The sequence below is a fragment of the Pteropus medius genome, unplaced genomic scaffold (assembly GCF_902729225.1).
Source record: "Pteropus medius unplaced genomic scaffold, Ma_sr-lr_union100, whole genome shotgun sequence".
In the NCBI taxonomy this organism is placed as follows: domain Eukaryota; kingdom Metazoa; phylum Chordata; class Mammalia; order Chiroptera; family Pteropodidae; genus Pteropus; species Pteropus medius.
The window spans coordinates 14587614-14601721 of record NW_024350319.1 but is presented as its reverse complement, the minus strand read 5'-3'; positions in this window follow the sequence as shown (position 1 = coordinate 14601721).

The following is a 14108-nucleotide window of genomic DNA, read 5'->3' as shown; positions in this document are numbered from 1 at the left end:
CACATTCCTAGATTAAAATAAAATTGAAGCATTAAGAAAAATGTGGAATCCCCGTTTATTCATCATTCTCCGCCTCACACATGCACGCACATGTACACATACCTCACACACAACTGCTGAATCCCGCTTGCTTCTATAAATATAATCACTTTTTGTGGTATAATATGCTCCCTTTCAGAATATTTTTATGACTTAAATGCACATATGTAACTCACCCTAAATATTTTTTTGTTTGCTTTGTTTTGACTTGTCATGAGCTCATATCTAACATGTTTATGCTTTACATTTGTTTTTTTTCTCTTCCTGAAATTTTCTTCCTCAAGATATCCACTTGGCTTAGTTCATCTCCTTTGGGTCTTATCCAAATATCTCCTTTTAATAAGACCTTTCCTAACTATAATATTAAAAACTAAAAGCTCCTCTTTTGAATATATTTCCTGATCATCACTTTCCTGACTTGTTTTCATAGTTTGCCTCATTTTATGTGACATATTATATTCAGCAAACTTAAGTATACAATACAATATTATTAACTATAGCCACCATGCTATACATAGATCCTCAGAACTAATTTATCTTATAATTGAAAATTTATACCCTTTGACCAACATCTCCCTATACCCACAGCATTTCTCACACCCACAGCCCTGGCAAACACCATTCTACTGTTTTTATGAGTTTGAGTTTTTGTTGTCGTTTGTTTACATTTCACAAATAAGGGGCACCATACAGTATTTGCCTCTCTGTGTCTGGCTTTTTTCATTTAACATAATGCCCTCCAGGTTCATTTATTTTGTCACAAAAGGCAGATTTTTCTTCTTTTTTTTATGTCTAAATAGTATTTGAGTGAGTTAATAGACACCAGTTATTTCCATATTTAGTTATTGTGAATAATGCTGAAATAAACATGGCGTGTGGATATCACTTCAATATTTTGATTTTGCTTCCTTCAGATATACACCCAGAAGTGGGATTGCTGCATCATATGGTAGTTCTACTTTTAATTTTTTGAAAAACTTCAGTACTGTTTTACATAATAGCTGTACCAATTTATATTTCCAACAATGCACGAGGTTTCCCTTTCCTCCACTTTATAAAAAAAGTATCTCTTGACTTTTTGATAAAAGCCATTCTAACAGGTGTTACATGACACTATTTTTATTTTCCTGATAATTACTGTCATTGAGCTTTTCATGTACCTGCTGGCTGTTCATATATGTTCTTTGGAAAAATATCTATTCAGGTCATTTGCAATTTTTTAACGGAATTATTTATGCTTCTTAGCTAATGTGCTGTATGAGTTTCTTATATATTTTAGATATTAACCTCTCATTGAATTTATGGTGTGTAAATAATGTTTAGTCCATTCCAAAGGTTGCCTTTTCATTTTGGTGATTATTTATTTTGCTGCACAAAAGCTATTTAGTTTGATGTAGTCCAACTTGTTTATTTTTGCTTTTGTTACTTATGCTTGTGATATTATATTCAAAAAATAATTGCCAAGAAAAGTGTCAAAGAGCTTTGATACTATGTTTTCTTACAGGAGTTTTACAGTTTTAGGTCTTACATTTAAGTCCTTGATCTATTTAAAGTTAATATTTGTGAGTGGGATAAAGTAAGGATTCACTTTTATTATTTTACACGTTTTCCAATACCATTTCCTAACACCATATACTGAAGAGACTCTCTTTTCCCTATTGTATATTATTGATTACCTTATGAAATATTAGTTGACCACATATGCATCGGTTTATTTCCGGGCTTTCAATTCTATTCCTTTGGTTTGTATATCTGTTTTTATGGCAGTACCATACTGTTTTAATCACTATGGCTTTGTAATGCAGTTTGAAATCAAGAAGTGCGACGGCTTCAGCTTTGTATTTTTTCCTCAAGATTGCTCAATTTTCAGATTGCTTTTGTATTTATGTAAAACGTGTCTTTGGAATATTGATAGGGATTGCATCGAACCTGTAGACCAATTTGGGTAGTATAAATGTTTTAATAATATTAATTCTACCAATCCAAGAACACAGATATCTTTCCATTTGTCTCTTCTTTAATATTTTTTATCAGTGTCATAGTTTTCAGTGTACAGATCTTTCCTCTCCCTTGGTTAAATTTATTACTGTGTATTCTGTTTTTGATGCTTTCGTAAATGTGATTATTTTCTTAGGTTTTAGATAGTTCGTTGTTAGTGTATAGAAACAATACTAATTTTTTATATACTGATTTTGTATCCTGAAATATTATTGAATTTATTAGTTCTGACTTTGTGTGTGTGTGTGTGTGTGTGTGTGTAGTCTTTAGAATTTTCTATAGATAAGATCATGTCATAGGCAAACACAATTTTTCTTCTTCCTTACCGATTTAGATTTTTCTTATTTTATTTATTTATTTATTTATTTATTTATTTATTTATTTATTGCCTAATTGCTTAGCTGTGACTTCTGATACTATATTGAATAGAACTCATAAGAGTGGGCACCCTTATATTGTTTCTGATCTTAAAGGAAAAAGTTTCAGTGTTTCACCACTAAGTATGATGTTAGCTGTCGGCTTGTCACATACGGCCTTTATTACGTTGAGGTACATTCCATCTATACATAATTTATTGAGAATTTTTAACATAAAAGAACATTGAATTTTGCTGCAGCTATTGAAATAATCATATAAATTTTATCTTTCACTCTGCTAATGTGGTGTATCACATTAACTGATTGATATATGTTGAACCATTCTTCCATCTCAGGAATAAATTCCACTTGATTATGATGTACAAGCCCTTTAATGTGCTGTTGAATTCAGTTTGCTAATATTTTGTTGGGGATTTTTACACCTATGTTCATCAAGAATATTAGCCTGTAATTTTCTTTCCTTATAGCATTCTTGTCTGGCTTTGTAATCTAGGTAATGCTGGCCTTGTAAAAGGAGCTTGGAAGCATTCTCTCTTCATCAATTTTTCAGAACAGTGTGAGAAAGATTGGCATTGATTATTCTTTAAATGTTCAGTAAAATTCACCAGTGAAGCTACCTGGTCCTGGGCTTTTCTGTTTGTGAGGTTTTTCATTAGTGATTCAATCTCTAATCATTGTTGGTCTATTTGGATTTTCTATTTTTCATGATTCAGTCTTGATAGATTATATGTTTCTAGGAATTAACCCATTTCTTCTAGGTTATTCAATTTGTTGCTGTGTAGTTAATAGTAGTATCTTATGATTCTTTATAATTCTGTGGTATCTGTTATACTACCGCCTCTTTCATTTATGATATCATTTATCTGAGTCTTTGCTCTCTTTTGTTTTAGTCTGCCTTAAGTATTTTTTCAATTTTGATTATCTTTTCAAAAAACAATAATTGATTTTTCTATCGTTTTTCTAGTCTCTATTTATTTCTGTTCTGATCTTGTTATTTCCTTCCTTCAGCTAAATTTGGCCTTTGTTTTTCTTGATCTAGTTATTTGAGGTTTAAAATTAGATTATTTACTTGAGATTCTTTTTCTTAACATAAACATTTATCACTATAAAATTTGCCTTTAGAACTGATCTCATAAGTTTTGGTAAGTTGTGTTTCCATTTTTTTTTAATCTCAAAATACATATATTTTAAAATTTTCTTCTGATTTCTTATTTGCCTTATTGATTGTTCAGAAATGTGTTGTTTAATTTCCACACATCTGTGAATTTTCTAGCTTTCTTTCTGTTATTGTTTTCTAGTTTTATAGCATTTGGTCATAAAAGATATTTTATGTGATTTTAATCTTCTTAAATTTATTAAGACTTTTTACAACCTAACATATGATCTATTCTGGAGAATATTTGTATATATTTATAATTATTATATCCCCTTGATGAACTGACCTCTTCATTTTATTTTTTGTCTCTTGTTATAGTTTTTGACTTAAAATCTATTTTGTCTAAATTCAATATATTTACCTCTGCTCTTTTTTGGTATTCATTTGCTTAGAATATATTTTTCTAGCACTTTACTTTCAGCCTATGGCTGTCCTTAAAGCCAAGTGAGTCTCTTATAATAGAGTCTTTTATTATTATTATTATTAATTCATCCACTCTGTCTTTTGATTGGAGGGTTTAATCCATTTACATTTAAAGTAATTATTGGTAAATGAGGACTTGCTATTGCCACCTTGTCAATTGTTTTCTGGCAGTTTTGTAGTACTCGTGTGTGTGTGTATGTGTTTCCTTTCTTCCTCTTTTGTTGCTTTCCTTTGTAATTTGATGATTTCTGACAATGGTGGAGGGTCCTTTGCTTGAGACATGTATATACAGGCAATAGCTGTGGGGCCTATGTCTGGAACACAGGCACATGTGGAACAACTTTGGCTCTGTGTCTGGGCCATGTGCAGGGTTAGGAGCCACTGAGTTCTGGTCCCAGGGTGGTACAATAGTAGATCCTTTTTGGGGTGGGGAGGTCAGCAATGTATCCCTCTCCAGGAATTCTATTTCAGTGATGGCTACTATTTACCTCAGTGACAAAAGCTGCTGGTGCCCTCTATAAAGCTGACTGCTGGGATCTGCAATGACAAACACTACAGGATCCTCTGCTGTGAAATCTATGGGAACTCTATGACTGTCACTGTTTAAATCTTCAGTGGGAAAAGCTGCCAGGGTCCTCTGCAGAGCAAGTCACCAGAGACTGTGATGGCACTAACCAAATGGCTGATTGAAATAACCCCCACCCTTCTTTATTCCTAGCTGTCTCTAGACATCTCTGCTAAGTCAATCTCCCTAGTTATCTTTCTGTGTGGTTATTCTCTCTTTTTTGCTTTACTCTGTTGCTGTTGGTTCTTAATTGGTCTCTAGAGACTTCTCGGAGCTATTTTTGTTCGTGAATAGCTATCTAATTCTTTCTTCTTTTTTCTTTCATATTTTTTGGGGGATGCTGGTATTGCTTACTCTGCCATCTTGCTGACATCATATGTTGTTTTAAACTAAGAATTTTGCGTTATGGCATATGTTATGTTATGGCAGAATTAGAAAATGAGTGTAATTTGTTTAGTAAATATGAATGATCAGGAGATTATTCTGGATTATGTATCTAGGTCCAATCATTAAAAGCAGGGAATGTTTTCTGGCTATGGTCAAAGAGGGAGAAGTGACTACAGAAGAATAGTCAGTGAAATATAATAATGTTCGCTTTGAAGATGGAAGGGGTCAAGGAATGTGTGTGCCTTATGGAAGCTAGAAAAGACAGGAAAATGGACTCTTCCCTGAAAGACAGGAACACAGTCCTGCTGACACCTTGATTTTAACTTGCTACAAGATCTACATATTCTACAATAATCACAAGAGATTTCAGGCATATTGCACCAACATAATAGTAAGGAGTCTGAGTGTGCCCAGACTGACACATCTCTTTTGTCAAAGACTGATGGCTTGAGATTGACAAACTTAAGTTAGCCCTATCCCGTCCCTTCTCCTATCCCCTACAAACACACGTATGGATCCCCAAGTTCTAAAATATGTTTGATTGCTGCTTTTTCTAAGGTATTGTAGAAAAATTATTATATTATCTGAAAAGAGGTATAGTATCTATTCATTCAACAAATGAATATTGACCTTTACCAGCTGTCAGTACTTTAGGAACACAACTGTGAATAAAACAGTGACTGCTATCAAACTGTTAGGATTGAGTAAGGGATTGGCAAATAAACTGAAAGTTTTATTATAGAGGGGGTCATCCTAATAGAGATAATCTCAGTTAACTATGGAATAAAGCAGAAAGGGCTCCTAGTTCAGTCTTTAGTGATGAGAAATCCTTTCCTAGAGCAATTGTAAGAATAGCAAGAAACAGTAAGACTGATACTTTCAGGCTGAGAACTAAACGAAGAATACGATTTCAATTAAAGAAGAATAGGTCCTAACATTCTCAGGAACTTTTTTCTGCTTAAAGCATAGATTGTACAAAATACAGCAAAAAGAAAAAAAAAAAGGGACATAAAAGAAGATAAAAGAAAATAAAAGATAAAAGAAAAATCCAAAGAGCTAATAGAGGCCAGTTTTTGAATAATTTTATAAGCCACACTTAGGAGTATGGAGACTACATAAGTATTTCAAGAAAAGTAACAAAATTGTACTTGTATTTTTTAAAAAATCACCTTATTATACAATAGAGAAGGGACTAATGCGAGCTGAAATAAATCAGAATATCAGTTAAGATACATTGGCGTAATATTTGGAAGAGATAATGACATGACCTTGGAAAGTGGCAGAGATGAAGAAATGAATAAATTTGAGAGATATTCAAGTTATAATGCATAGCACTTGACAATTATTTTAGTTACCTATAAAAGAACTATCCTAAAATGTAGTGATTTAAAACAACAGTGAAAATATTTTTACTGCTCATATGTTTCTATGTTAAGAATTTATCCATGGTTAAGAAGAAACTGCCCACTTTTGCTTTACATGATGTCAGCTGAGATGGCTTGACAAAGGTCAGAAAATCCATGATGCCTTTACTCAGACGTCTGAGGACTCAGTACCAGCTGTCTGTTGAGACCTTGGTTTTCCTTCCTGTGACCTCTCTCTCTGTGCCTGGTCTCTGATCACTCGGTAATTCAGTTTGAACCTTTCTACATGGTGACATGTTTCAAAGAGAGTAAAATTGGAAGATATAAGCCCTCTTAAGGTCTAAACTGAGAAGCCACACAGTGTCACCTCTGTCACATTCTCTTTATCAAAGCAGGTTTCAGAACCTGCTAAGATTTAGGGAAGGGAAAATAGACTTGACCTCTTGATGGATGAATGGCAGAGTCACATTTTAGAAGGGCATGTGGGTGGGAAGTTAAAGGTACTGAGACATTGAAGGTATTAACTAGACGAAAGGGTGGAGCTGTCAGTTAGTGGCATAGGTAAAACTGGAGGAAGACCAATTTGAGAGGAACATAATGAGGTAGATTTGGAATATATAGATATATAAATATATACAGGTATCTAAAAGATATCCAAGATGAGGTTATAGATCAAATACTTTTATTAATACTTTCCTGGTGTTTAAAGTACTTTGTAAGTAGTAACTAATTGTCATAGCAACACTGTAAAGGAGAGATATTACTATTATTTTTATTATCCTAATTTTTCAAATAAAGAATTAAGATTCTGAGAGGTCACGTAATTTACCCAAAGCCATATTATTAAGGGACAGAAGCAAGATTAAAGCCTAGGTAGTCTACCTCCACATTCCTTAATTGAGCCACTTTTCTCTGCCCTCAGTAGATAGATAAACATGATTTTTTCTAGAGTTCAAGTGAAACGTCTTATAAAATAATTTAGATATCTATAATATTTTAATGTTTAAATCAGAAATTAGTAAAATTACAATTTAAAAATTTAACCTAGGGAACTATGTATGCAGCTCTGAAAAATATAATTCTTACCTTTTGTTTTGTTATATTTTTTGAATCATAATAGAAAGAATAACATAAACTTCTGAACTCTCAGCAGCAACATTCATACAACACACATTTTGTGGTGAGATATATAATTGTCCCTAGGAAGAAATGTACGGTTATTATGTGAAGATGCTGTGCTGACTCAATTTTATAAAGATTTAAGTAATTGTAGACAAAAAGTCCAGAGATGCCAAAGATAAAATTTTTTGGCTAACTTCTATCTTTCAATAGGCCATTTACAACACAGCATGTGTTCAAAGAGCTTACTATTCTTTAAAATCCTATGATATCATGATATAATAAAAAATTTATATTTGGCCTTTTTCCCTGATTCTTGGGACAGAGCTCCTGAAACCCTTGGAATTTCTAAGTGATAGAAGTAAGAGGAGGATCTTTTGTTATTCATAACAAGCTCCTTTCAACAATACTTGAATTTATGCTAATGAGGTGATTCTTGGAGAATAGGAGCTGGCTGTCAGAGGACCTGACCATGTGATTAAAGAGTTGGGACTTTCAAGTCACCCCCAGACTTCTGGGGAGGGCAGAGGGACAGAAGATTAAATTCAATTACCAATGGCCAATAATTTAATCAATCATGTCTGAGTAATGGAACTTCCATAAAAACTCTACACGGTGGGGTTCCCAGAGCTTTCAGTTGCCAAACACAGCTAGGTGCTGGGGTGGTGGTGGAGCATCTGCAGAAAGCATGAAAGTGCCTCATCCTTTTCCCTATATCTTGCACTATGCATCTCTTACACCTGGCTGTTCCTAAGTCACATACTTTTATAATAAACTGGAAATTTGGTAAATAAATTGTTTTTCTGAGTTGTCTAGATTTTCTAGAAAATTACTGAACCCAATGAGGGGTTGTGGGAACCCCAATTTATAGCCTGTTGGTTAGAATTACAGGTGCCAATCTGGGTCTTATGAATGGCATCCGAAATGGGAGACAGTCTTATGGGACTAAACCCTTAATCTTTAGGATCTGCACTAACTCCAGTCAGATAGTGTCAGAACGGAGTTAAATTGTAGAACACCTGGTTTGTGTCCACTGAGAATTGGAGACTTTTTTGGTGTGGAAAAACCTACACTTTCAGTGTCAGAACTACTAGAATATACAGAGAAAAAGAGGGTAGTTTACCTTTAATTCGCATTACATGACACTCTTGAACCAATGACTATCAAGTGTTTTTGACTATTGCCAAGACATTTTGAAAGTACAGAAATCTTTGCTTTTAGTTTAAATTTGCTCATTCTTGGAAGCCAGTCTTTGATTCTAATCCAAAATTCTCTTAATAGTTATACAGTACATTTTATAAGAGAATGGGGGTTGAATCTTATCACAAAGAATTTTCCTGGCTTAGACCAGGGAAAGTACCCAACTAACCTATCAATTTTTTCTTTATAAAAATGATTTCAAGTTACTATATTAACTCTATAAAACTGATTTCCTAAATATCAATGATATATCTATAACAATGAGAATTTTTTTCTTAAATCGGTGATTTTACAAAACACTTGAATACCAATCCCTTTTATAAACCACTTCTCAAAATTTTAACAAATGTTCTTAGACAAGTTATGTGACTCAGTTTGAAAAAACTTGAATTATAATCTGATGATGTCGACACTAGAGGTGGGCCAGAAAATTTGGACCTGTCCTAAGATCAAAAACTAAACCTTTGACCTTAGGCAGCTATCACTCAAATTCATTATCTTGTCAAATAAGAGTTAGGGTCCAGTGTAGAGTTATATCCCTTATCACAATTTGTGGGTGGAAGAGAGGGTGTTTAAAATGAATTTTAAAAAGCAAAACATAAAATAAATCTGTCTTAAAGTATACATCCTTCTGTCTATAAATTGGCAGAATTGTATTTATGTACAGAAAGAAGCATTCTTTCTCATATTGCTAGACTCAGTAGGACAGTAAGAGAAATAATCTAATGTAATTGGTATCAGCTGGAATTCAGCCCAAAACTTCTCTCTTATTCACAGGTGCAACATGTTCATGCCTGTAACACCTAGCAGAGAGACTCCGTGTTCAACTTTAGTAGTGAGTATGGCCAAGAACAAGGACACCTGACAAGTACTCCTGGGCTTCTTAAACTACTAAATAGGAGTTTTCCTATGGATTCAAGTCAATTTCCCTTAAGTCCCTTAAGTTGCCTTTCCTCCTCTCTCATTCTTTCAATGAGTAAGCCTAAAATGGGGTGTAAGAGAGGAAGAAATTCCCTAAACAAACTAAGATAATTCTCATTCAAGGTTTTTAACATGCTATTTCTGTGCCTGGAATTCAATTTCTTTTTCTATACTCAGAAAATTATTATTACATATTAAGTTTCAATTTAAGCATCACTTTTTAATAGACTTTTCTACCCTGCCCATTTAGGCAGGAAACACCCTTATATGTTTCTGTTGTAGTCTATAGTTTCTCAACATTTTTAGTGTACTCATACTCACAGAAGGATAAGGAGAACTGTAACAAATTGATTCACAATTGATAATTAACATTTAATTTTATTTCCTTCCAGTGTATTCTTCCCTGTGGAATCCATTTTGATCTCTATACCTCGTCCATTGGCCTCTGGCCCTGAGCTATGATTACTATTATCATGAGTTTGATTTATATATTTCAAATCTACTCCTAATTCTTACACACACATACACACAAAACTTCATTAACAATAATACATTGCATTGTATTTGTTGTAAATTTACAGAAACATACCATTTTGTTATAAACAACTTTTTTAGATATACCCATGTTGATAGTTGTAGATATATCTCATTCTTTTTAATTACTATGAACTATTACATATTCTTCATGCCTTTCATATATATTTACTGAATCTTACTGACTATTTCTCAGAAAACTTCACGAAATTATAAACTTTGTTCACCATTGTTTCTCCAATTGCATAGCACAATGTCTGTTATTCAAGTGGCAAATAGCAGAATACAGATTGAAGTTTGCTGTTACATTAACTTTAACATGAGCTTTTATATGTATTTGGAAATCTGATTATTAGATTGCCTCCTCTTAGTTTTACTAAAGTTTGTAGAATAATTCAGAGAGAATATTGATGTTTTGTTGATTGATCATTGGTCCTAATTTAATGGGATTTTTAAGAGCTTCATTAATATCATATGCTGCTGAGCAATTGCTAAATTATGGCAAGCTCCCTAAAATTTTCTACTTAATGTAGCAGAGCTTCTGACCAGGTATCAGTCCTGACCTGCAAGACTTTGGACACTTTCAAAACTTCAATTTTATCTGTAAGATGTGGTAGAGGTGATAATCACCTCCAGGATTAAAATGAATTAACCCATGTAAAGTTGTTATGGCAGTGTCTGGCACATGAGTACAATGAACATTGGAAGTTATAGAGATTACAAACTATTAAGATTCTCTACACTCTAGAATAACGAGCAATGCTATAAATAAATTTTTTTTTTGTAGGAAAATCTTATGCTTTCCTTAAGAGACATTAAAAAATCACCTTTAAAATTCACAAATAATATTTATTATGACCTTCCTATAAAGTATTATAAAGCAGAGTACAGGCTTTGAACTCAGTCAGATGAGAATTCAAGGTACTAATAACGGTTAGTTGCATGACTTTGGTCAAGCTATTTCACCACTCTGAGACTCAGCTTTTTGTTTGCTGATCAAAGATTCTGCTGGAGAATCTCAGACTTCCTTGGCAGTCTGTTGTTATTACTGTCTCTAGCCTATCAAAGAGGAACCCTCATAAGAAATCCAGGATTCTCAAAACACGCATTATAATACTGATGAGGAAATTTTTCATAAGATAACTAAAGCCATCATAATAGATCTAGACATCTTTTTCTTTCCATTTCTATATTTACTCTGGCTTATGTAGGTAGGTCAGCAGTGTAAATTTAGGATCATTCACCACTCACATATCAAAAATAGAAACTAGATTAAAGCCAAATAAATAATACATGAAGCAAAAACCTCAAGGCAGTATCAGAACCAGGCCACAAAAAAGAGAGGCGGGTCCTCAAGAACCTTATGCATCTCAGACTCATTAAACTGTATGTAAGCCCAGATACGGGCCACACACTTGAGCTATAAATAAAATGTGTGTCTTTGCTTATAGTAAACTTTGCCCTTAGAGCCTCTGGAAATCAAGTAATGCATGGACAGTCGGTGGCTGTGTCAAGTTTTAAGAACTTGGAATCTAGATCTTCACCATTAAATTTCCCATAGACCTCATATTACGACCAACCTCACAGAGATGTTATGAGATCTAAATTAAATGACATGTAGAATGTATTTGGGTTATTCTTTTCTTCCTATAACTTTTAATTCTTAAGGATCTTGATAGGAGAAAACTCAATAAAATGGTAAAGTGAGCAATGTTGTATTTGGCAATCTCCCTTCTACTTTTCTGTACCCTGATGTTTCATCTTGTCGTTGTCTATTTTTGTAGTCTCTGTCTAGCTAATCACAGGAATTTGGTTTCTCATTTGTGTGTTTAATTTATATAAATGTAAGACTTTAGCCACCCACCACTAATCATGAATCTTAGCACCCTTGAGCAAATAATATTTAACAATCTTCTTGTTATCCAACCAGCTAATCATTATGTCTTCATCATCAAAAATTTACCTGCTGCAGTTACAATTGAGTATAGACACTTTAAGAATTTGCTTCTTTACACACTCACTCAGAACTAGCTATTATGAAAAATAATCATCTACTAATAAGATGTCCTTTCACAGATATTTTATTTTAAGGGAGAACTATTGAAAATTAACCAGGATTCCATGCAGTGAGTTTCTATGTGGAGTTTCAAGTATAGTCTGATGAGAGCAATAAAGATATCCATTGTATAGTACTGTTCCAGTAATAATTGTTGATTGACTGAATACGTCGAAAAATGAACAAATGAATGAGAGATATTTTGGAATGGGATGCTTTAATAGAATTTCTTAAACAATCTGAAAATGGTACCCCTGGACTGGATTGCTATTGCAGAAACTAAAAACTTTAACCTATTTTCTACGTATCCTTGTTTCCAAGAATGCCCATGGGAGATCTGGCAGTGTAACACATACCAGGGGGGCAGATAGGAATGAGTCATTGACCTTGTATGATACCTGGAATGTGACTTGTAGAATGAAGTACACCTCTCTTTTAAAATGTTTTATTCTTACAAACTTTGTTTGCATTTATGACTTTAAGACAAGAATTTACTCAGGTTTAAAACATAAATTAAAGCCATACAATGTCAACTTCAATAAGGACCTCTGTTTTTCAAATTTTTTGACTTCCACTTAGAAAGACAACATTGCACTGGGAGGTTATTCTTTTTGATCAGTCTCAACATGTTTCCAGCCATTCTCAACTTCCTTTCAAAAGAATATCTCACTGGAATTACATGTATATTGTGCCCCCAAGGTGAATGCAATGTTTGGAACAACAAACTATTGATTTCCCATTGTGTAACTTTCATTTAATTAAAGCCAAAATGTAAGAAGGGGATAGGGTTGGAAGGAGAGTACGCTGATATAATCCTTTCCAGTGATTCTTAAAAACTTCACACATTTCCAGTGCTGAATTTTGTTTACTGATACTTATTTCAGTCATGTGTTGGCCTTACATATCTCTTCAAAGTCTGGTTTTAAAACTCTGAAATCTTTCTTAAAACCTGGCTTTCTTGGCTCAGGGTGATTTCAAAAATTGTTGTGGTGACCATTAAACCCTAGCTGTTTGCCCAATTTAGTCTAATATACATAGTTGGATTAATTCTTAGGCTTACTCCAAAAAAGCTACTAATCTTTTTGGCTGCTCCATAAATGTATGAAAAAGGTAGTTCTATACAATCTTTAGCAACACGTACTTCTCTATGCAACCTTGTTATCATTCCAGTATGGGTAATTGAAAACTCTCTTCAGCAACGGTGTCCGTTTTGTATATTCTATTATCAATGGTCTACTATCCTATATATTTTATTATCTAGCCAAACATTTCCTGATCTGCTTTCCTCCTCATCCTCGTCAATATTTCCCTAGAAATTTTTCTCAGTTTACATTATTTTAGAAAACTATAGTAAATAAATTTAACAGAGCTTATTTCCTTATCTTTTTCTCTGCCATGTTTGCCTGTGTAATTGTTGAAGTCTTTGCCATCTGGTTGCTTTGTAACAGGAGATATACTGGGTATTTTTCTCAGGTTTCATCATTTTTATTACTTAATGGATAAGGTAGTCATTCTCTTCATTATTAATTTCTAGATTTTTATTCATTTATTTGTTAATTCACTCATTTAAAATTTTAATTTTTAATTCAAAAAAACCCACAGAAAAACAAAAAAAATCAAAACTTATCTTTTACCAGACTGTGTTAAGCACTTAAGCACTTTATATACATCATTGTATTTACTTTTCACAATAACTTTATGAAGTTGGTTCTACTATCCTCATTTTACTAATAAAAAATGAGACTCAGAGGAGTTAAATAACTTACCAAAATTTACACAGGTGAATAGTAAAAGTGGAGCACAACCAATAATCTTCACTTTCAAACCTTGAGTTTTAGTATCCATGCTATTCAAGATTTATCAATGGATCACTATTTTGAGATATAGTTTTAGCCGGTAAATAGAGACAATAAATTAAAAAAAAAAAAAAAAGATGCTGCCTTCACAAAACTTGCAATACACAGCAATA